Source organism: Gossypium hirsutum, chromosome D04 (assembly GCF_007990345.1).
Source record: "Gossypium hirsutum isolate 1008001.06 chromosome D04, Gossypium_hirsutum_v2.1, whole genome shotgun sequence".
NCBI lineage: Eukaryota > Viridiplantae > Streptophyta > Magnoliopsida > Malvales > Malvaceae > Gossypium > Gossypium hirsutum.
Window position 1 is genome coordinate 12,627,334 of NC_053440.1, and position 22,892 is coordinate 12,650,225.

Consider the following 22,892-nt stretch of genomic DNA (forward strand, 5'->3'; position numbering starts at 1 on the left):
ATCTCTCTTTCTTTTATACTTCTTATGCCTATAATAGAGACTCTGATGAAGCATTGTAATTATCCCTTTTGATCAATATTGCTTTCATATTTTCTTTGTTCTTTATTCTCTCTATCTCTCTTTATTTTATAACACGTTATCAGCATGATGATTCTTTATTTTTTCAAAATCTTTCGAAGTCGTCTCACAAATCAAATTCTTTTTCACCTTAAACTTCCACCCTTATAACTTCATCTTCAGGATATTGAAAGATTTAATCTCAAAATGGATGTTCGTGATAATAGTCAAGGTTATGACAATGATGTTAAAGATTTTCAGGTATATTTTACTATATTTTATTTATTATATCATGTTTATTATAATTGGAGACTAATAATGACAACATGAATAGATAGATTTTGATTTGAAATCTCACGCATGTTTGCGATGGTGATTATGAAATAAAGAATCTATTGGGACATTTATAAGTTTGTCCTAGTAAATCTATTGCATTCCCCGAAGTGAATGTAAACATAAAGAAAATAAAAGATATACTTATGGACCACTAAAAGTGGGAATGTAGTAATAAATAAGAGAACAATGAGAGTTCTCAAGATAAATCTTCAAAGGGTAAAGATAACTTATGTTATCAATGTGATATGAAAGATTATTGGTCACATATGTGGTGTATGCCCAAATGTTTTGTCTCTGTTAATATTCTTTAAGGAAGGATATGAGAATGTAGTAATGAATTTTATCATTACAGATAGAAAATATTTATCTTATTTGGTACTGAAATAAATAAAAATATTCAAATATTTGATAGTACAAAATTAGTTGAAAGCTCTAGAATACATCAATTTCTAAAAATCACAAAGTTTGTGATGGTTAATGCATTAGTTTTAAAAGATATTCATAATGGATCTCATATTGAGATTGTGAATGAGGAAAAGCTTATACTTCATATGAATCAAAAGAGGATTGGGTTATTTATATTTTGAATCGAACTTGGGACCTCTCGCACTCTAAGCGAGAATCATACCACTAGACCAAATGTCTTATATTAGAAGATTTTGACATATTCTCTGAAGCGAATATTACATATAATTATTTGAAAATTATATTTATTTATTGACTTAGTGGCATTATAGACTTCACATTAATTTAGACATTTCCAATAGTAAATGTCACAATAGTATTTATATGTGGATACAAAATAAAAAGAATGACAATAAAATTATCAATTTGTTACAATTTAATACAATTGAAACACATGTTAAAATAAACCAGAAGTTTACAAATACAAATGCATTTACTACTTGGCGTGACCAATTAGACCATCATGGATCATATATGATGGGAAAATTAATTGAGAATTCATATGGACATTCATTAAAGAACCAGAAGATTCTTTAATTTAAAAAATTCTCATTTGTTGCTTGTTCTCAATGAAAATTGATTCTTAGAAACTCACTAGCTAAAGTTGAGATTTAATGTCCTTGCATTTCTGAAATGAATATGGGCCCATTCATCCACCATGTGGATGGTTTTGATATTATATTATTTTGGTATATGAATCTACAAAATAATCACATGCATTATCAACTCGCAACATGTCGTTTGCGAGATTGCTTGTTTAAATAATTAATTTCAGATTATGCAATTAAAATAATTCATCTTGCTAATGTTGGTGAGTTTACATCCCAAGTTTTCAATGATTATTGCATGACAATTGGGATAAAAGTTGAACATCTTGTAGCTTATGTTCACACACAAAATGATTTAGCTGAATTATTTATCAAATGCCTCCAACTAATAGCTAAACCATTACTTATGAGAACTAAACTTTCTATTTCAACATGAGATTATGTTGATTTACGTGTTGTATGCATCAAGCCAATAAGTTATAAATACTCCCCATTACAATTGGTTTTTGATCAATACCTAAATATTTCTCATCTTTGAATTTTTGTATGTGCGTATATGTTCCAATTGCTCCACCACAACGCATAAAGATGAGTGAATCTTGAAAGAAAGTTGGGAATATATATTAATTACAAGTTTATTTGTGATTATAATTTTGATTCGATAGTTTTCCCGACATTAGGGGGAAAGAAATAATAACTTGTAATGAGTTAGGGGGAGAATAATTTGAATCAGAAGTTCAGTAAGGATAACTCATTACAAGTTAACTATTAGATGTATTTACAAACTTAATGAGAACAACCAAGTGTTATATACCATCTAATATTTTAATTTGAATCAAAGTCCCAGTTAGAAAAAATAATAGATTGATCGGTTCCAAAGATGAAAATTCTTCTAGATGGTTATATAGTGGAGGTGGGTGTTCCAAAAGAGACCTAAGACATAACTAATAAGTAAAACTCTAGAAGAGATTTAGGTACCTGAAACTGAATTTTAAAATAATGAAAATAAAATATCTTGATAAGTTATGTCAATTCGAGAAAATATGGAACCAAAAATAAAAATGGTCGACAATGATTTTGCATGTAATATTATTATTGAAATAATGAAATAAAAGGAGGATTTTGAATAAATCTATTGAGAAATATAGATATGGAATAAATTGATCAAAATAGAAAGACGCAACTCAAGTACAATTAAATTCGTGAAGTTTTTGTACCACTAGTCCAAATATCTAAAGGTATAGAGCCAGTGAGGGTACAAATGAAGTAGTTTTGTAAAAGCGAAATAGAAATATGAAGTTTTTCGCTAAGTACTGGTATTGATTATGAAAAGATATAATATTCTTTTGTGGTGGATGCAATAATCTTTAGACATATTATTTTGACAATTCATAAAAGATTTAACTTGCGTCTAATGGTTGTTGTTACAACATTTATAAATCACTATATAGTAAAGTTTATATTAAAATCCTTGAAGGATTTAGAATGCTAGAAGCATATTAAAATTCTCGGAAAATTATTCATTTATACAAATTGAAATAATTGAACATATATGGTAAATTTGACTTAGTCATTAGTAGTTGAAACAGGATTATAAAATGATCCAAAATACCTATTTGTATTTTTATTGAATGATCATGTTTAAAGTTTGCTATGATTATTGTTGAAATTCTTGAAGAGATTAAAATATATTTCCCCAAAATTTTCTCTCACTCATGAGTTTTAAAAGAATGGTAATACAAATGCTTATCAAATATTCAAATAGTCATTTGAAAAACTAGTATTTAAGATTACATACGTAGAATATGAGAAAATATGTGATGTTTTCATGAGGGGGAGTAAATACGTATTGCACTCTTTTTCCCTTAATCGAGGTTTTGTCCCATTGGGTTTTCTTGGTAAGGTTTTTAATGAGGCAGCATATTATGCGTATTATAAATCGTGTACTCTTTTTCCTTTATTAGGTTTTTATCCCACAAAGCTTTTCCTAATGAGGTTTTAACGAGACACATTATCTACCAATGAACATCCAAGGGGGAGTGTTGTGAATATCTTATTAAGTGGATGTCCATCATGATCAAGATAAAGTTTGGGTGTACTTTAAATTCTAATAGTTATTAGAATTAGACATTTACTTCTTTTATACTTCTTATGTCTATAAATAGAGCTCTGAAGAATCATTGTAATTATCCCTTTTGATTAATAAAGTACATTCTCTATTGCTTTCATATTTTCTTTGTTTTTTATTATCTACATCTCTCTTTATTTTATAACAAAATCTAATGTAAAACAATTTAATTTTTTTCTAGAATTTATATTTTTGAAAATTTAAGTTTTATTTTTTTCAATTTTTTAAAATTCAAATACCTTTTTTTTAATTTTTTATAAAAATCAATTTTTATATATTATTTTAATTTTCTAAATTTTATATTTATATATTATAGAATTTTATAATTTTTTTAATTTTTTTTAAATTTGAATTATTTATATATTATATATGATTTTTTACATTTTAAATCAATATAATATATGATATTTAAAAACAAAAGGACATGTGACACGTTCTAATAATGCCACGTGGATAGTTAATCATCAGTGGTCAACATCAATCAACTGTCAGTCAAAGTCAAAGGTGTTTTATAATTTAATTTAGTGTTTTTATTTAAAAAAACTTAATTGCCGCGTGGCACATTACAATTGATTGGATGTACCACATGGTACATTCTGGTTAGCGCCACATGGCGACCGATTTTTTAATGTCGTTACAAGAAAAGGGATGAACCAAGTAACGAAATGATAGTTTAAAAACTAATCTAGAAAAAAAAATTCAAGTACCAAAATGAGAAAATAAGCATAGTTTAAAGACCAAAATGAACATTAAGCCTATATCTATACTATTATAGCATTATATGTTACAAATTGAGAGACACTAACTCAATTGACTAAAATTTAAAAAAGAACATTTTTAATTTTATAAATATAAGAAACAAAGAGTATAATGTTACATTTAGTATAGTAATGAGTTAGTCACTTGATAATTTGTAATAATTCATATGACTTGTTTTGAACAAAACCTTTTACTTAGTTTTAAAGAAATCTTATTTTTACTAGAATTTTACTCATCTTCTAATTTACAATTTAAATTTATATTAATTATTTTTCACATTGTCACAAACTAATTTAATTGTTATGTAATAATTAAGTTGTTCCTTATGTTAATATATTAGAAAATCAAAAGAGTTATTAATTTTGGGTTATTTTAATTAATTATTTAGCATATATATTATTGATGTTACGATTTAATTCAATATCAATTTATTTAAAGAGATGATGCAACTCCCCTACAAGTATACTCAAGGTGGAAATCAAGGGCACACAGAAAAAATATGGAAGAATTCACATTTAGTCAGTTAGCTGAAATCATGGAACCACCTTGGTTACACTAATCTGAAAATTAGGAACCACTTTGGCAGTTACAGATTATGTTCCTTTATTTAAGCTTGTTAGTTGAGGTTATTACCTGAGATTGTTAATATAAATAACCTAGGAAACTCTTTAGTAGGATAGGAGTCTTTTTATTGAAAAATATTATTTGAAAGAGTGGTCCATCTTGAATCAGACTGATCCTACAAGTAAATTTTCAGTTCTTTATTTTCTATTTATCACTCCAGTATTTCTCTTTATTTCCCTGCCCCTATCATATTTGGCTCTATTGTCGGGAAATAAAGATGGTAGTCATCACCTGAAGTACTTTTAATCCCTCCAATGAAACACAAGAAAACCGTCTAGTATCATCCAAAAAAACTTCTGACCCTATAGCCACTCAACTAGCCGCCATGGCATCCGAACTGGAAGTCGTGGAAACCCTCAGAACAGAGGTAGTTGTAACACCCCTAACCTGTATTCATTGTCGAAATATGGTTTAGGAGCATTACCGAGTAACCATAATCTAAATCATTCATTTCAAAACATTTCAAAAATCATAATATAATTCATCATTAACATGCATAACGTCCCTTATTCAAGCCTTCGAGGCCTAAAAATCACTTTAGAAACGATTTGGGACTAAATAAAAAAAACATTTGAAAAATTTAAGAAAAAGTTAGAAAAAATTTAACTGCAGAGGTCACATGAACGTGTGGGCATTCGAAGTAGGGACACACGGTTGTGTCCTAGCCCGTGTCCGTGCCCGTGTAACTCACTGACTTGGGTCACACGGCCAAGCCACACGCTTGTGTGCCAGGCCTGTGTAACCCTCGAAATGGCCTTGCACGCCCGTGTGCTAGCCGTGTGTGTCACACGGCCAAGTCACATGCCCGTGTGGACCTAAAATGTGCCTTAAACAACAAGTTTACCATTTTCTACTTGCTTGGGCATTAAGCAACTCAAAAACCATTCGTTTAATCCATTCAAAACACGATCAAACACACTCAAAACATGCCAAAATAATCATTCCAGGTGCCTAACCAATGTACCCTCATTGGTACCACATTTATATCATCAAAACATATCATCAATGCATCATTCAAATCAAAATTTTAAACATGTCAAAATCCATCAATTTGGCCTAGCTCATATCTACCTAAAACATCAAATTATATTCACATACACATAATAAGCATTGGTTCAAAACAACATGCCAAATTATGGCTTCAAACACAAACATACATTTATATACTTAAACCAACATTACACTTATAACTTCATTTACAATCCATTCACAAAATAACTATCAACTAGGCATCCTAGGTACATGCCAACACAAAAAGATAAACATCACCACATTTGAGATCGGGATCATTGCTGGATGCTGAATCAGCGATCAAAAGAGAAGTACCTAACCTGCGCACGGAAAACAAAATCGTACGCTAAGTAAAACTCAAAATTATTTCTATAATCCGAACATTTAAAGATATAAAGATACATGAATGTTCAATTTGAAATGCATAATCACATTACTATCTAACAAGCAATTGTAAATTTATTACCATATCAATTTCATGCATAATACCTGGTAGCTGTCGTTACGTCCACCGAATTTAATCCCCTACTCAACCAATATTAACTGGTAATATAGAGTAAGTACGGAATCGTCCCTCGAAGAAGCTCGTGTTAAACCTATTTGAAAAGAATTGAAATCAAGTTAATATAAACATATTCGAGAAAGGAAAAATAGGGGGGTCTCTAATAATGCTCCTTAGTAACAAATAAAATGTAGAATAAATTGTAAATGCAGAAAGGTTGTCGAATTAAGAGAAAGAGTGCTCAGTTAGTAACTCCTTAATCCACCTAGCACAAGTCCTTAGCGTCATTTAATTATTTTAATCGTCTAATCTAGCAACAAGGCCGAAGAAAATCACTTACGAAATGAATTCTTATCCCAAATAAATTCGAATTCAAATAGAGAACATTCAGACGTGAATACCTCCTTTAATTTTTAATTAAAAGTGCACTAAGTATTTTAGAGATTTCACCTTGCGTTAATTAAAGAATATCCTCCAGCGGCTTCCAAAATTAAATCCGAAGTTGCGTTAATTAGCGGCATGCTAATTTATTATCACTGATTCTAAATTTAATTAAGAAATTCGATAACTCAATTATACTTAGATGATTATGAGAAAAGTCCTAAATTAGATAGGCGATCAATCTAATTAATTAGCAACTCAAGAATGCTAAATCCGAATTTAAACAAAATAAACCTTCAAATTCCTTGTGCTAAGTTTAATAAGTGTCTAACTGAGCTTAATCAATTTAGCCACTCATAGCAATCGAAACGAAACAGAAATTAATTGTAAACAACATAAATTACAGACTGAATCTTGGAGAAGAAAGTGCCTAAAATTGTCGAGCTTCCCTTCTCTCGATTAGCTGAAATCTTAGACTGCTGTTACGCTGCTTGATCGGTTTTGGCTAGTTCAATTTGAACTTCTTCGCTTGAATGCTACGCTCCTATTCTGCCGTGTCTTCCTCTGTTTTTTTTTTCTTCGTTTTCAACTGCTGGTCACTTCTATTTAAGGAGTAATGATATTAACCTTCAATAATTCAAATAAAATTTGATCTTATCCCCCTTTATCCTAGCTGAAACCGTCGCACAAGAATAGCTCCAGCTCATGTAGAGTTTCATTTCAATTTTACTTCTCAAAGCTGAACATAATCACTTGACTTTAATTAAAGTCGGTCACCACTCCAAGAGGGAAATTAAATAATTCCCTTGCTGATTTTGCTGCATATTCGGTCTGCTGTAATTTAATTGGACCGAATTTTCTTATTTGTCCAATGCCAATTTAATTTCTTCAAAACCATCAAATGATCATCCCCATCTAATAGCTTTAATCATGCGGATTAACTTCCAAAATTGAGCTTATACGGGCATCAAAATGTTCCTTACCTGCACATGAAATAAAATTAAAATTAAATTGTTGAATTGGGGTACAATTAAATTAATACGGCATAGAATGTATTTAATCAATTTAGGCAGAATTATAACTTAATTAACCAACAATTAATCAACAATTTAATAATTTAATTGAATAAGTTAAGCTCAAAATTAAACTTAACAAACTCCCCCATACTTAAATTATTGATCGTCCCTGAGCAATCAAGTCAAAAAGAACCAAGAAGAATTTCAGAAATGTCAAGATTAATCAAGAGTTGTTGCATCGCTCATGCTTGGGATGAATTTTTGAAATCCATCAATTTAGATTTTGGTTTATTCAAGAGAGGAAAATCTAACAAATTATAAAGAAGAAATTAATCATGCTTCTTTGATCAATTCTCACCGGAAAGAATAAAATTATTAACACTCCTCACTCATTATGTTTAGGCTAGTATAATGCTCTCAAATTGAAATCAACCGCAATTAACCACCATAGGTTTGCTTGTCCATCTTACCTATAACGTAACACATAAAATTCCATAAATATAATCGAGGCTGAATAAAGGTTGTAATGGGGCTGAGGTGATGTGCCGTGGACGGGAGGAATTTATTTGGATGGTGGAGCTAGTTTCTCTTAGGCTAGTAAAATCATCTGGAAGTCATCAATTCTCTTATTTCTCTTTTTTTTTTTAGCATTGCCAACTCAAGAAGATAACTAATTCAATCAGCCTTTCATTGTTTCCATATCCCTTGATTCAACCGATCCACCTCATTGTGATCACATAACGCTTCATTCATTAAATTCACTCGGAAGGCTGCAACTTGCTACTTCGTTCTCATGAAAATCAGCCTTTAATTTCCAGCTAAACATCACCCTAAATTGGCCAACATATGTCGAAATTATGATGAACTTCCAAACTGAATTAACTAGCCTAATAAGGTAGGTTGATTCAAGCTTTTGGCTCAATTTCTGGAGGTACATAAAAATTGGGAAACTAAGGCTTCAAATTGGCTAACTAATTGGAATAATGTCAAGGTCGGCTTTTATAAGTAATCGTGGCTTAATTCCTATTGCCTCTTAAATCATACTAATGTAAATCAAATGTATTACTAGAATTAGTAAGATCTAAAGCAAGTTCTAGAGTAATTGACAGTTGATACAATAATCACACACGAATAAATAATAACCTCTCAAGTTGGCATGGATGTCCCAACTTACGCTCTAGGCTCAAATTCCTCACAAGGACCACATAATTGATCAACTAAGCAGAAAGATTTGTTAGATTTTTTAAACCAAAATCAATCAATTGAAAACAAAATTTAACCCAACCAATCGACATACAACCACCCCAATCAACTTGAATTCATGAATTACATCTTTATTGTTTTATTTAAATATTCTCCTAAAGGAATTTTAACAAAACTTATTCATGAAAGTTGCTAAAAACAGAACAAACATCAAATACGTAGAAATCAATGAATTGATTCTCCCCCATACTTAATGTTTGCATTGCCCCTAATGCAAAAGAAAATTTAAAATTACCAATGTAAAGAACAATATTAATGAAAAAGATGAAAGGAAACTTCCCTGAAAACGTGGGTTGCCTCCCACAAGCGCCTTTGTTTTAAGTCGTTGGCCCGACATCACACTTTCTCATGGATCCTCAAGATTGATCTCCTCCAACAAAGCTGCTTGCTCCCCTTCATGAAAATGTTTCGACCTGTGACTATTCACCTTAAAAATTTTATTAGTTTCGAGGCTCCTAATTTCGGTTGCCCATGATGATGCACCTCGGTTATTATAAACGATCAAAGCCACCTTGATTTTAACTTATCGGGAAACAATTTAAGCTTAGAATTAAATAATAGTACCTTTTCCCCTACCTTAAATTCTTTGCGAATCAGCTTTGAGTCACGAAATGCCTTCGACTTACCCTTGTAGATGACCAAATTGTCATATGCCTCCAAACGTAGCTCCTCCAACTCCTATAGCTTCAATTTGCATTCTTCACCTGCCAAACTATAATCCAAATTGCATTGTTTAATAGCCCAAAATGACCTATGCTCAAGCTCCACGGGAAGATGACATGCCTTCCCAAAAACAACCCTGTAAGGCGACATCCCAATTGGCGTTTTGTAAGCCATTCGAACAGCCCACAATGCTTCATCTAACCTTTGACTCCAATCTTTCCTATTGGGCTTAACAATTTTCTCTAAAATTCCCTTAATTTCTTTGTTACTACTCTCAGCTTGCCCATTGGTTTGAGGGTGATAAGCTGTCGATACTTTGTGGGTGACACCAAATTGTGCAAATAAGGCTTTCAAGGTTCTATTACAGAAATGTGTTCCCTTGTCGCTGATTATAGCCCTTGGTACCCTATATCTATTTAAAATGTTGGTCTTAAGACACTTCACCACATTTTTAGCATCATCGGCCCTAGTTGGAAATGCTTCTACCCATTTCGACAAATAATCAACACAAACAAGAATGTATAGATAACCAAAAGAAGAAGGAAAAGGGCCCATAAAATCAATACCCCATACATCAAATATATCACAAACATAAAAATTATGTAATGACATTTGATTTCTGCTACTTAAATTGCCGGTCTTTTGACATAATGCACAATTTTTACAAAATGCATATGAATCTTTATGAATAGTCGGCCAAAATAACCCACACTCAAGTATTTTATGAGCTGTTCTCTTAGGCCCAAAATGTCCCCTACCCTCTCGAGAATGACAAAAATTAAGCACCGAATCTATCTCACTATCATCGACACAACGCCTAATTATTTGATCCCTACAAAATCGCCATAGGTACGGCTCTTCCCATAAATAGAATCGGGCTTGACTCCTAATTTTTTCTCTCAAATGTCTAGGTACATTCGTAGGGAACTCTCTATTCACCAAGTAGTTCACTATGTCGGCGTACCATGGGAAAACACTAGACATACTATAAAGTCGCTCATCAGGAAATAGATCACTCGAGTCATCCCTCAAAATTCCAGTCTCTAACCTACTCAAATGATCGGCTACAAGGTTCTCTTTACCTTTCTTATCTTTAATTTCCAGGTCAAATTCCTGCAACAACAAAATCCACCTAATTAGTCGAGGCTTGGCTTCTTTTTTATGCAACAAATATTTAAGAGCACTATGGTTAGAAAATACAATAACTTTGACTCCTAACAAATATGCTCTAAATTTTTCTAAGGCAAAGACTATGGCATAGAGCTCTTTCTCGGTCGTGGTGTAATTGCATTGAGCTGGGTTCAATAGCTCGCTAGCATACCTAATAATATAAGACTCCCTACCATTTCTTTGCCCAAGTGCCGCACCAACAGCTGTATCACTAGCATCGCATAAAATCTCAAAGGGTAATGCATAATTCGGTCCTTGAATGATAGGAGCCGTGATCAATTTCAATTTCAATTTCAATTCATCAAAAGATTTTTTACAACTCTCATTAAATTCAAATGCGGCATCCTTACCTAGCAACGCACACAAAGATGACGATATTTGCAAAAAATTCTTGATGAACCGACGGTAAAAACCTACATGTCCCAAGAATGATCGAATTCCTTTCACAGTACTTGGATAAGATAGATTTTTAATTACCTCGACTTTGGCTTGGTCGACTTCTAATCCTTTAGCTGATACGACATGCCCCAATACTACACCCTTTTCAACCATGAGATGACATTTCTCAAAATTCAAAATCAGATTAGTCTCAATGCAACGCCTAAGAACTAACACGAGATTATGCAAACACTGATCAAATGAATCACCATAAACAATAAAGTCATCCATAAACACTTCCATTAAATGTGAAATAAAATCTGAAAAAATACTCGTTATACCTCGTTGGAACGTGGCTGGTGCATTGCACAATCCAAAGGGCATTCTCTTGAAGGCATAAGGTCCAAATGGGCAAGTGAAAGTGGTCTTCTCTTGATCCTCAAGTGTGACGGGTACCTGTAGGTAACCTGAATAGCCATCCAAAAAACAAAAATGTGAGCGACCAGCTAGCCTTTCTAACATTTGATCCATGAATGGAAGGGGGTAGTGGTCTTTTTTAGTGGCTTTGTTCAGTTTCCTATAGTCTATACAAACCCGCCAACCGTTCTGCACTCTTGTGGGAATCTCTAATCCTTCTGCATTGGTAGCTATTGTGATTCCCCCCTTCTTAGGTACAACATGAATTGGACTTACCCATTTTGAGTCGGCTATAGGATAAATGACATCGGCTTCCAACCATTTTAAAATTTTAGTCTTAACTACCTCCATCATTGGTGGATTCAATCGACGTTGGGGGTCTCTTTTGGGGACTGCATCTGGTTCCAAGGCTATCTTGTGAGTACATAAAGTCGTACTAAGGCCCCGAATATCGGCTAGTATCCAACCGAATGCTTCTTTATGTTCCCTAAGAACTCTAAGTAGCTTGAATTCTTGCATTTCGGTTAAAGCATTCGACACTATCAATGGTAAATTTTGATTTTCCCCCAAATAAATATACTTTAAATTTTCGAGCAGCTCTTTTAACTCCAATCTAGGAGGTGAAATCAATGAAGGAATTTGCTTACCAGACACCATAAGGTTAGGGAGAATCAGCTTGAATTGTGTCAATTTGGGCGAGTCTAATGCGCAAACTAAGTCAATTAAATAATCAGAAATGATAAATTCATGCTTGATATCAAAAATGCTCTTAGCTAGAACGCTTTTCAACTCGTCCTCATCCCTTAATTCATAGACATCTTGAACAAAATTGTCAATTATATCAAGAGTACATACAGAATTAATATATCAGTGGGATATCTCATAGCATCAAATATATTAAATTTAATTATCTCACCATCAAATTCTATAGTTAAATTCCCCTTATGCACATCAATTTTCGTTCTAGCTGTCTTAAGAAAAGGTCTTCCTAAGAGTAAGGGTACATCAATCGAATTATCATTAAGTCCCATGTCTAAAACATAAAAATCAGCTGGAAAAACTAACTCATTTACTTGCACTAGAACATCTTCTAAAACGCCATCAGGGTAGGCATTACTTCTATCGGCAAGTTGAATTATCAGTCATGTGTCTTTTAATGCACCTAATTGAACTTTATCGTAGATACTCCTAGGCATGACATTTATAGAAGCTCCTAAATCAAGCATAGCCCTATCAAGTTTAAGGTCTCCTATCTTACAAGGTATCGAAATCATTCCCGGATCTTTGCATTTAGTTGAGAGTTTCTTTTGAAATACCGCAGATACATTTTCGCCTAAGCTAATTTTTTCATTTCCAATTAATTTCCTTTTAGATGTGCATAATTCTTTTAAAAACTTAGCATATCTAGGCACTTGTTTAATTGCATCAATCAATGGAATATTAACTTGTACCTTGCGGAAAGTCTCTAGAATTTCGGCATTGACGTCGTCTGACTTTTCCTTCCTCAAATGCTGTGGAATGGCGCCTTCGGCACATAAGACCGGGGTTGGTGATTAGCGTTCTGACTTGCTTGTGCTCTAAGCTCGGAAACCCTCATTTCCTGCTCAAAGTTTGCTGCATCGTGCGAAGTAGTGAGTTGTTGTAAACGTGATTTCCCTACTTCTTTTGGTGCTGTTTGCGACGGTTGTAAATCAGCCTCTGGCAAGGCTAAATTTTCCTCTTCAATATCACTAAATTGGACCTTTTTTACGTCAGTTTCGTGTTCCTTGTCCCTGTTTTAGACCTTCTTTAGTGTCGATCTCAACTCCTTCCCACTTTGCAAGATTTTAGCACTGACATTATCCATTGGATTTGCCACAGGCTGTGACGGTAACCGATTATTTACCTGTGCTTGTAAGTTCCCAAGATTAACATCAGTTGACGAGGCTCTGATTTGCAATTGCTTCACTGTCGATTCCAAAGACTGAAATCTTCCATCGGTTTCCTTCTTTTGGTCAGCCATCATCTTCATCATTTGTTCAAGCATGGAATGGGTCTTGGTTTCGGCACTCGGGTTTTGATGGGTTAGCTGTGACATATTATATGGTCGGGAATTTTGCTGCTCAAATCCTGGAGGTGTGGCACAGTTTTGGTATCTGAGATTGGGGTGGTCTCTCCATCCCTCATTATAGGTAGCTGAATATGGATCATACCTCCTCTGATTTGGAAAGACGGCTATAGCTTCCCCTTCCTGTAATGTCGGACACATATCTGTGGTATGTCCTTCTAAACAAAAAATGACACATAGTGAAGCTTTCGCAGTACCTCCAGTCATCAACTTACTTACCATAGCCGTTAAATTAGCTAATTGAGCCTCCATCATGCTCGACTGGCCTTCATCCATTCGTTTACCCAAGTCGAACCTCCTGAGACCAAATTGTTGTGTATTCTGTGCCATATTAGCGATCGAATTTTGGGCTTGCTCAGGATTTTTATCAACCAATGCACCTCCACTCGCCGCATCGATCATTCCTCAATCTTGTGGTGTCAACCCTTCATAAAAACATTGCACTAAGAGCTGCTCACTAATCTGATGCTGTGGACAACTCGCACATAGCCATTTAAATCTTTCCCAGTACTCGTATAGTGACTCACCTACCAGTTGCTTAATTCCACAAATTTCCTTCCTGATTGACCCTATTCTTATGCCGGAAAATACTTCTTAAGGAAAGCTTTATGTAACCCTGTCCAAGTTGTGAATGATCCTGGCGGCATATAATATAACTAGTCCTTCGCCAAACCTTGTAATGAGAAAGGAAAAGGTCGGAGCTTGATTTGTTCCTCTTCAATGCCATCTGGCTGCATAGTTGAGCAAGTAATTAGGATTTCATTAATATGACGGTAAGGGTCCTCACCTGGTAACCCATTGAATTTTGGCAACAAATTCAGAAATCCCGAATTGAGCTTTAATGGCCTATCAAGGGTGGGATACGTGATAGATGGTGGTTGCGAAGCCAAGTTAGGTGCGGCCAATTGCTTCAAGGTCTGGTTGGCCTTGTTGATATCCTCTGAAACGTTAGGCTCGTGGAAGTTGGGATATTCGGCTTGCCGATCAGTGATGTTAACAGAGTCTGTCGATGTTCGTCGTCCGCTCCTTAATAACATATACTAAATGGACTAATCTACCTGCAAAGACAAAACTAAGAAAACAAAGTAAGTTCTGAAAATCAAATAGATTTGACTACGTCGCTTCCCCGGCAACGGCGCCAAAATTTGGTAGCTGTCGTTACGTCCACCGAATTTAATCCCCTACTCAACCAATATTAACTGGTAATATAGAGTAAGTACGGAATCGTCCCTCGAAGAAGCTCGTGTTAAACCTATTTGAAAATAATTGAAATCAAGTTAATATAAACATATGCGAGAAAGGAAAAATTGGGGGGGTCTCTAATAATGCTCCTTGGTAACAAATAAAATGTAGCATAAATTGTAAATGCGGAAAGGTTGTCGAATTAAGAGAAAGAGTGCTCAGTTAGTAACTCCTTAATCCACCTAGCACAAGTCCTTAGCGTCATTTAATTATTTTAATCGTCTAATCTAGCAACAAGGCTGAAGAAAATCACTTACGAAATTAATTCTTATCCCAAATAAATTCGAATTCAAATAGAGAACATTCATACTTGAATACCTACCTTTAATTTTTAATTAAAAGTGCACTAAGTATTTTAGAGATTTCACCTTGCGTTAATTAAAGAAAATCCTCCAGCGGCTTCCAAAATTAAATCTGAAGTTGTGTTAATTAGCGGCATGCTAATTTATTATCACTGATTCTAAGTTTAATTAAGAAATTCGATAACTCAATTATACTTAGATGATTATGAGAAAAGTCCTAAATTAGATAGGCGATCAATCTAATTAATTAGCAACTCAAGAATGCTAAATCCGAATTTAAACAAAATAAACCTTCAAATTCCTTGTGCTAAGTTTACTAAGTGTCTAACTGAGCTTAATCAATTTAGCCACTCATAGCAATCGAAACGAAACAGAAATCAATTGTAAACAACATAAATTACAGAGTGAATCTTGGAGAAGAAAGTGCCTAAAATTGTCGAGCTTCCCTTCTCTCGATTAGCTGAAATCTTAGACTGCTGTTACGCTGCTTGATCGGTTTTGGCTAGTTCAATTTGAACTTCTTCTTCGCTTGAATGCTACGCTCCTATTCTGCCGTGTCTTCCTCTGTTTTTTTTTTCTTCGTTTTCAACTGCTGGTCACTTCTATTTAAGGAGTAATGATATTAACCTTCAATAATTCAAATAAAATTTGATCTTATCCCCCTTTATCCTAGCTGAAACCGTCGCACAAGAATAGCTCCAGCTCATGTAGAGTTTCATTTCAATTTTACTTCTCAAAGCTGAACATAATCACTTGACTTTAATTAAAGTCGGTCACCACTCCAAGAGGGAAATTAAATAATTCCCTTGCTGATTTTGCTGCATATTCGGTCTGCTGTAATTTAATTGGACCGAATTTTCTTATTTGTCCAATGCCAATTTAATTTCTTCAAAACCAGCAAATGATCATCCCCATCCAGTAGCTTTAATCATGCAGATTAACTTCCAAAATTGAGCTTATACGGGCATCAAAATGTTCCTTACCTGCACATGAAATAAAATTAAAATTAAATTGTTGAATTGGGGTACAATTAAATTAATACGGCATAGAATGTATTTAATCAATTTAGGCAGAATTATAACTTAATTAACTAACAATTAATCAACAATTTAATAATTTAATTGAATAAGTCACATATCATGATTTGCAACTTCACTAATATTCTTCCATTAGTTGATTTAACATATAACTCAATTAACATCAAGTGCTATAAAGTAGCTTTTCATAGATCAATCAACATTTCATTTTAACAATGACATAAGTCAGTTATATTCAATCAATGAGTACATTACTCATATATCTTATTTATAATCACAACCTATCTCATTTTCAATTCACATACAATATCAGTCAATATCGATTACAGAACTTTATTATTTGATTACCCCTATTAACACGATTCAGACTCGGACGGATACACGGATCCAACTAACACACTAGTTTGGCACCCAGTGCCTCATCGGATAAATTTGAAGTAATAACTGCGCCCAGTGCTATATAAATTGACACCCAGTGTCTCATCGGTTAAACTAAAGTAAATTGGCACCCAATGACTCATCGACTCGAAGTTGAAAAAATCTCTGAACTCCTCATATCCTATGGCATGCCATCTATATCTGACTCAGCCCGATACAATTAATAGGGTTCCAATTCACTTTCCAAATACAACCAATATCCAATTATCATAATTGCACATTATCACATTTACACATATATTCATTTCAATTCAAATAATCAATACATTCATAATATGTATACCAATTCAATCCATTTCAATCAACTATAATTTCAATTCAATATCAAAGTGCCAAAATACTCACCTCAACCACTTACCATATGCATTAAATCAAAATACAACAATTAGTAACTAGGTTCGGATTATAGAAATACAAACCGTGGATTCTGAGCTATTCGACATTGATTTTATCCTCCCCCTTTTTAGTCAAGGATTCCGGTACGACGTTATCTACGAAATTAAAACAATTAAAATACATTAATACAACACAATTCAATTTCACATTGACTATTTAAATTTTACTCAATATTTGGTTAAATTCCAATTTAGTCCCTAAAACGAGACTAATTTTTATTCTTCACATTTAATTCTATATTTTAATAAAAATTTCACTTTAAGCTATATTTAGCTCCCTATTTTCAATTAAACCCTAAATTTTGAATTTTTCACAATTTAGTCCCTATTACACAAAATTTACAATTTGCTCTTCAATTTAATCCTTTTCATTTCTAGCTTAAAAATCTATCAATTTAATCTCTAATACTAAAACTATTCAACATTAACAACATTTAAAATCTTAATAATTGCTAAAATTCCAACATGGGTCGAGTAGTACTAAACACCGGGATTCCAAAAATATAAAAATTACAAGAAAGTAGATTAAATTAACTAACCAATTGAAGTTTGAAACCTAAAAGCCCTTAAATGTCATGTGTCCTTCCTTCTTTCTTTTATTTTGCATGTCTTTCTCTTCCATTTTCCACTTACTATACTATTATAATTTCATTTATTTTATAATATATATTGTATAATACATATACATACTTCTAACTTTTAGTTTATTAATTATAATATAACTTATATTTATTAAACTATTATAATATATATATCATATCATCAATTATTTTAACTCATTCACCGTTCACTTAAAGAAACAAAGGTAAAATTACTTCTTTAGTCCTTTTAATTTTTTTAAATCATAATTCAACTTCTACCTTATATGCGATTTAGTCCTTATACTTAATAACTTTTAATTTCAAACAAATTCGCTCAATCGGAACCTAATTAAAATATTTACGAGTCCGATTTACGAGAATGAAGTCTCGAGAATACACTTTCTGACACCCCTGATTATAGGGTCATTACAGTAGCAGCCTTGAAAATTCAATCCCAAACTTATCAACCTTCTGCTTCCAATACAATCGACCCTCGAGACAAAGGAAGACGAAAGATGGACCAGAGCAGCCGTGAGCAATGACGCGACAACTGGCCTTCAAATGATGATGATGGTGTTCAAACCTGGTGGAAATGAAATTCAGTACATTGTCCCCATACAAAAATTGAATTCCCCAAATTTGATGGTGGTGACCCACGTGGGAGGATTCTCAAAGCGGAAAAATATTTCCGCTATTATCAAACTCCAAAAGAGCTTAAAGTAGACATAGCAACGATGTCCCTTGAAGGTGATGCTCTGGATTTATTTTCGTGGCTCAACTCTGAACAAGGCATCATTTATTGTGACGAGTTGGTCTGGGCATTACACGAAAATTACAGACCAACAGAATTTCAAAATCCTAATGAGTATCTTTGCAATATCAAGCAGATTGGTATCGTTTAAGAATATCACCAAGAGTTCACAAAAAGGTCAACTCGAGTAACAAATTGGCCCGGTCATTGCATGTTAAGGGTTTTTCTCAATCGATTGAGAGAAGAGTTAAAGGTTTATGTGCGCATCCATAAACCACAGACAGTCTACAAAGCATTGAGTCTGGCGCTCGAATATGAGTCCAAACTAGGCTCAAGTAAGCCCAACCCCACTCTATAACAATCTCGTCCTCCCATCTCTCAAGAAGGACACGGTAACATAACCCAACTAGTCACGAATATGCACTTCAACAACCCCAGTCAAAATTAGGATGCTGAAAGACAAGCAAGATTAGCCAAAGGGCTTTGTTAGATGCAACAAAAAATATGATGACTTAGCAACCCCATTCGAAAATAAGATCTTTCTAACTTTTAGAGGCTACTGAAGAAGATGATGAGCAAGAGACTTACCCGATTGAGGAAGTTGATAATCTTCAGCAAAATGACTTAGCAACATTTAGTTTTCATGCCATATTGGAGAAGACAAATACCACCACCATGAAGCTTAGGGGGACATCAAGACCGAAGAAGTTTTAATTCTTATTGATAGTGGCTCTACACACAATTTCATAGCCGATACCATTGTTAAGGAATTGAATCTGAAGACACAAATTCTTCCACCTTTTGGGGTCCAGATTGGCAATAGGGACATCATACGTTGTAATTATGTTTGTCGCAATGTAGAGATCCAGCTTCCTATGTTGAAGATTATACAAAATCTTTACCCTTTTAATATTGGAGGAGCCGATGTGGTTTTAGGCATCTAATGGTTGGCATCCCTCAACACAGTGCAGGCAAACTGGAATGAAATATGTTGGAACAATGGCAGCAGCAAACATCAAACAAAGTTACAACATAGTGTTTGCAAGACTAAAGCAAGAAGAATCGAAGCAAAGAAAAAAGCAAAGCAAAGCAAAAATTTGATCAAAATTGAATACTCAGCAAAGTTGTAACTGAACATTACACATTTTTCATTCAAATTTGAAATATAAAAGAGTTACAATGTACATTGACAGTTACCTAATGTATTTAACTGCCCCAACTAATACAAACCTAATCACTAGCCAAAAAATAATCAAATATAGCTGACCAATCAGCCATTACATCAAAAGATCTTATCACTAACTTAAGTTTAACTAGTATTACAAACAAACTAAAATTGAACCGAACCAAATTACATCAAAACAAAACAGCAAAGTTGGTTGCTTCATTCGGTTCAAAAACCATTCGTGCGCACCAAGCAAAATGAGCTGAGCTCGATAGCTGCTGGTCTCGACAGTAGCAAGCTTCTGGCTCCATGTTGCATTGCAGTCCAGCTTTCAACACTCCTCCTTGGACTGTATGCAACACATTCCAATTGCACTTCTCAAAGATTCAAATCGAGCAGCCCCTAAGGGCTTGGTCATTATGTCAGCCAATTGTGCTCATGAGCTGCAATGCATAAGGCTGACTTCCTTTGCTTGTTCAGCCTCTCTAACAAAATGCAGTTTGATTTTAAAATGCTTAGTCTTACCATGGAACACAGGGTTCTTGGCTATTGCAACTGCAGACTGATTATCCACCCAAATTTCAGTTGCTTCCTCTTGAGTTTCATTAAGGTCGTAAAGCAGCTTCCTTAGCCAAATGGCCTGATTAACTGCTCCTGCTGCAGCAATGTACTCTGCTTCAACTGTGGACTGAGCAACAGTTTGTTGCTTCTTTGAACTCCAGCAAAACATGCCCGATCCAAGTGTGAAGAAGTATCCAGAGGTACTCTTCATGTCATCGAGAGATCCTGCCCAGTCACTGTCAGAGTAGCCTTCTAGTTTCAGTTGGTTCCGACTTTCAAACATTACACCAAAACTAGCAGTGCCCTTGATGTATCTAAGGACCCTCTTTGCTGCCTTCAAATGTGCCTCATTGCAACAATGCATAAATCTCGATAACAGGCTGACACCAAACATGATGTCTGGCCTGGTTGCTGTTAGATACAACAGACAACCAACTAGGCTTCGATAGTGCCTCTCATCAACCCTCTGCTGATCACCACTGCTAGTCAGCTTTTCTCCTTGAGCCACAGGTGTGCTGACTGCTTTACAGTTATGCATGCAAAATTTGTCTAGGATCTTCAAAGCAAATGAGTGTTGGCTGATGAAGATACCTCGATCTGACTGGTGCACTTCCATGCCAAGGAAGTAAGTCATGATCCCCAAATCTGTCATCTCAAACACTTGCTGCATTTGGACCTTGAACTGATTAATGAGCTCAATTTTGCTCCCTGTCACAAGCAAATCATCCACATACAAGGAGACAATCAGCAAGGTTTCATGTTCTGACCTTTTAACATACAGAGTAGGCTCACTAAGGCTCTTTACAAATCCAAGTTTGGTCAGGTAAGCATCAACTCTGTCATACCAGGCCCTTGGTGCCTGTTTCAGGCCATAGAGGGCCTTTCTCAACTTATACACTTTGTCTTCATGTCCAACAACTTCAAAACCTTCAGGTTGCTCGATGAAGATCTCCTCCTTGAGAAAACCATTCAGGAATGCTGATTTGACATCCAATTGGTGAACTCTCCACAGCTTCTGAGCTGCTAAAGCAAACAGCAGCTTAATTGTATCCAGTCTTGCCACTGGAGCAAAAGTTTCTAGGTAGTCAACACCATACTGCTGACTGTAGCCCTTCACCACAAGCCTGGCCTTGTGCTTGTTCAGTGAGCCATCAGCATTGTACTTGGCCCGGTACACCCATTTAACTCCTATGACCCTCTTGTGTTCTGGTCTGCTCACCAACTCCCAAGTCTGATTTTTGTTGATCATTTCCAACTCAGCTTCCATAGCTTTCATCCAGCTTCTGTTCTTAGCAGCCTCTTCAAAGTCTGAGGGCTCAATCACAGCAACATTGCACCTCTGATAGACATCAGTCAAAGTTCTGGTGCCCCTCACTGGTATATCATCAACAGCATCATTACTTGGTCCTTCTTCTGCAGGTTCAGCAACCAAGTCTAACTGGTCCAATTCAGACAAGTCAGCCTCAACACCATTCCAATTCCACACCTTTTCCTCATCAAACTTTACATCCCTGCTGACTAAAACCTTCTTTGCTGTAGGATCATACACTCTATAGCCCTTCTTGTTGCTGCTGTAGCCAACAAAGATTCCTGGAGTTGCTCTGCTCTCAAGCTTGGTCCTTTTCTCTACTGGAATAAGTGCATAACACACACAGCCAAACACTTTTAAGTGTGTTACCACAGGTTTAACTCCATGCCAAGCCTCAAAAGGAGTCTTATCCTTAATTGCTCTAGTTGGCAGTCTGTTGAGCAGATACACTGAGGTGTTGACTGCCTCAGCCCAAAATTGACTTGGAAGCTTGCCTTGAAACAAGAGGCACCTGGCCATGTTCAGTACAGTCCTATTCTTTCTCTCACAGACTCCATTCTGTTGAGGAGTATAGACTGTTGTGAGCTGATGGTGAATCCCAACACTGTCACAAAGCTTCTGAAATCTTTCAGACACATATTCAGAGCCATTATCAGTTCTCAAGGCTCTAATTTTGCAGCCTGACTGATTTTCAGCATAAGCCTTGAATTTGCAGAAGGCTTCAAACACATCTGACTTTTGCTTCAAGAAGTAGACCCAGCACAACCTTGTTAAATCATCTATAAATAGGGCAAAGTACTTGTTCTCACTGATTGAAGGTGTTCTCATAGGGCCACAAACATCAGAGTGCACCAATTCGAGCTTGTTTTGAGCTCTCCAAGCACTGTCAGCAGGAAAAGGTAGTCTAGCTTGCTTACCAAGCTGACAAACCTCACAAACATTCCCACTAACCTCAATTTTTGAAATGTCATCAACTAAATTCAGCCTATGTAGCAAATCAAGAGATCTAAAATTGGCATGGCCTAGTCTCTTATGCCACAAATCAGTGTTATCAGCAAGGATGGTGTATGCCTTTCTTTCTACTTGGCTAACATCCAACATGAAGCATCTATCAGTCATAGAGACTGAGATTAACTCCAGACCATTCATGTCTTGAACAGTACAACAACCATCCTTGAAAACCAATGTATAGCCCTTTTCAACTAATTGGCCTACACTAAGCAAATTCTGGTCTAAATCAGGTACAAAGAGCACATCTGTGATCAGCTTGTTACCTGAACCAGTGC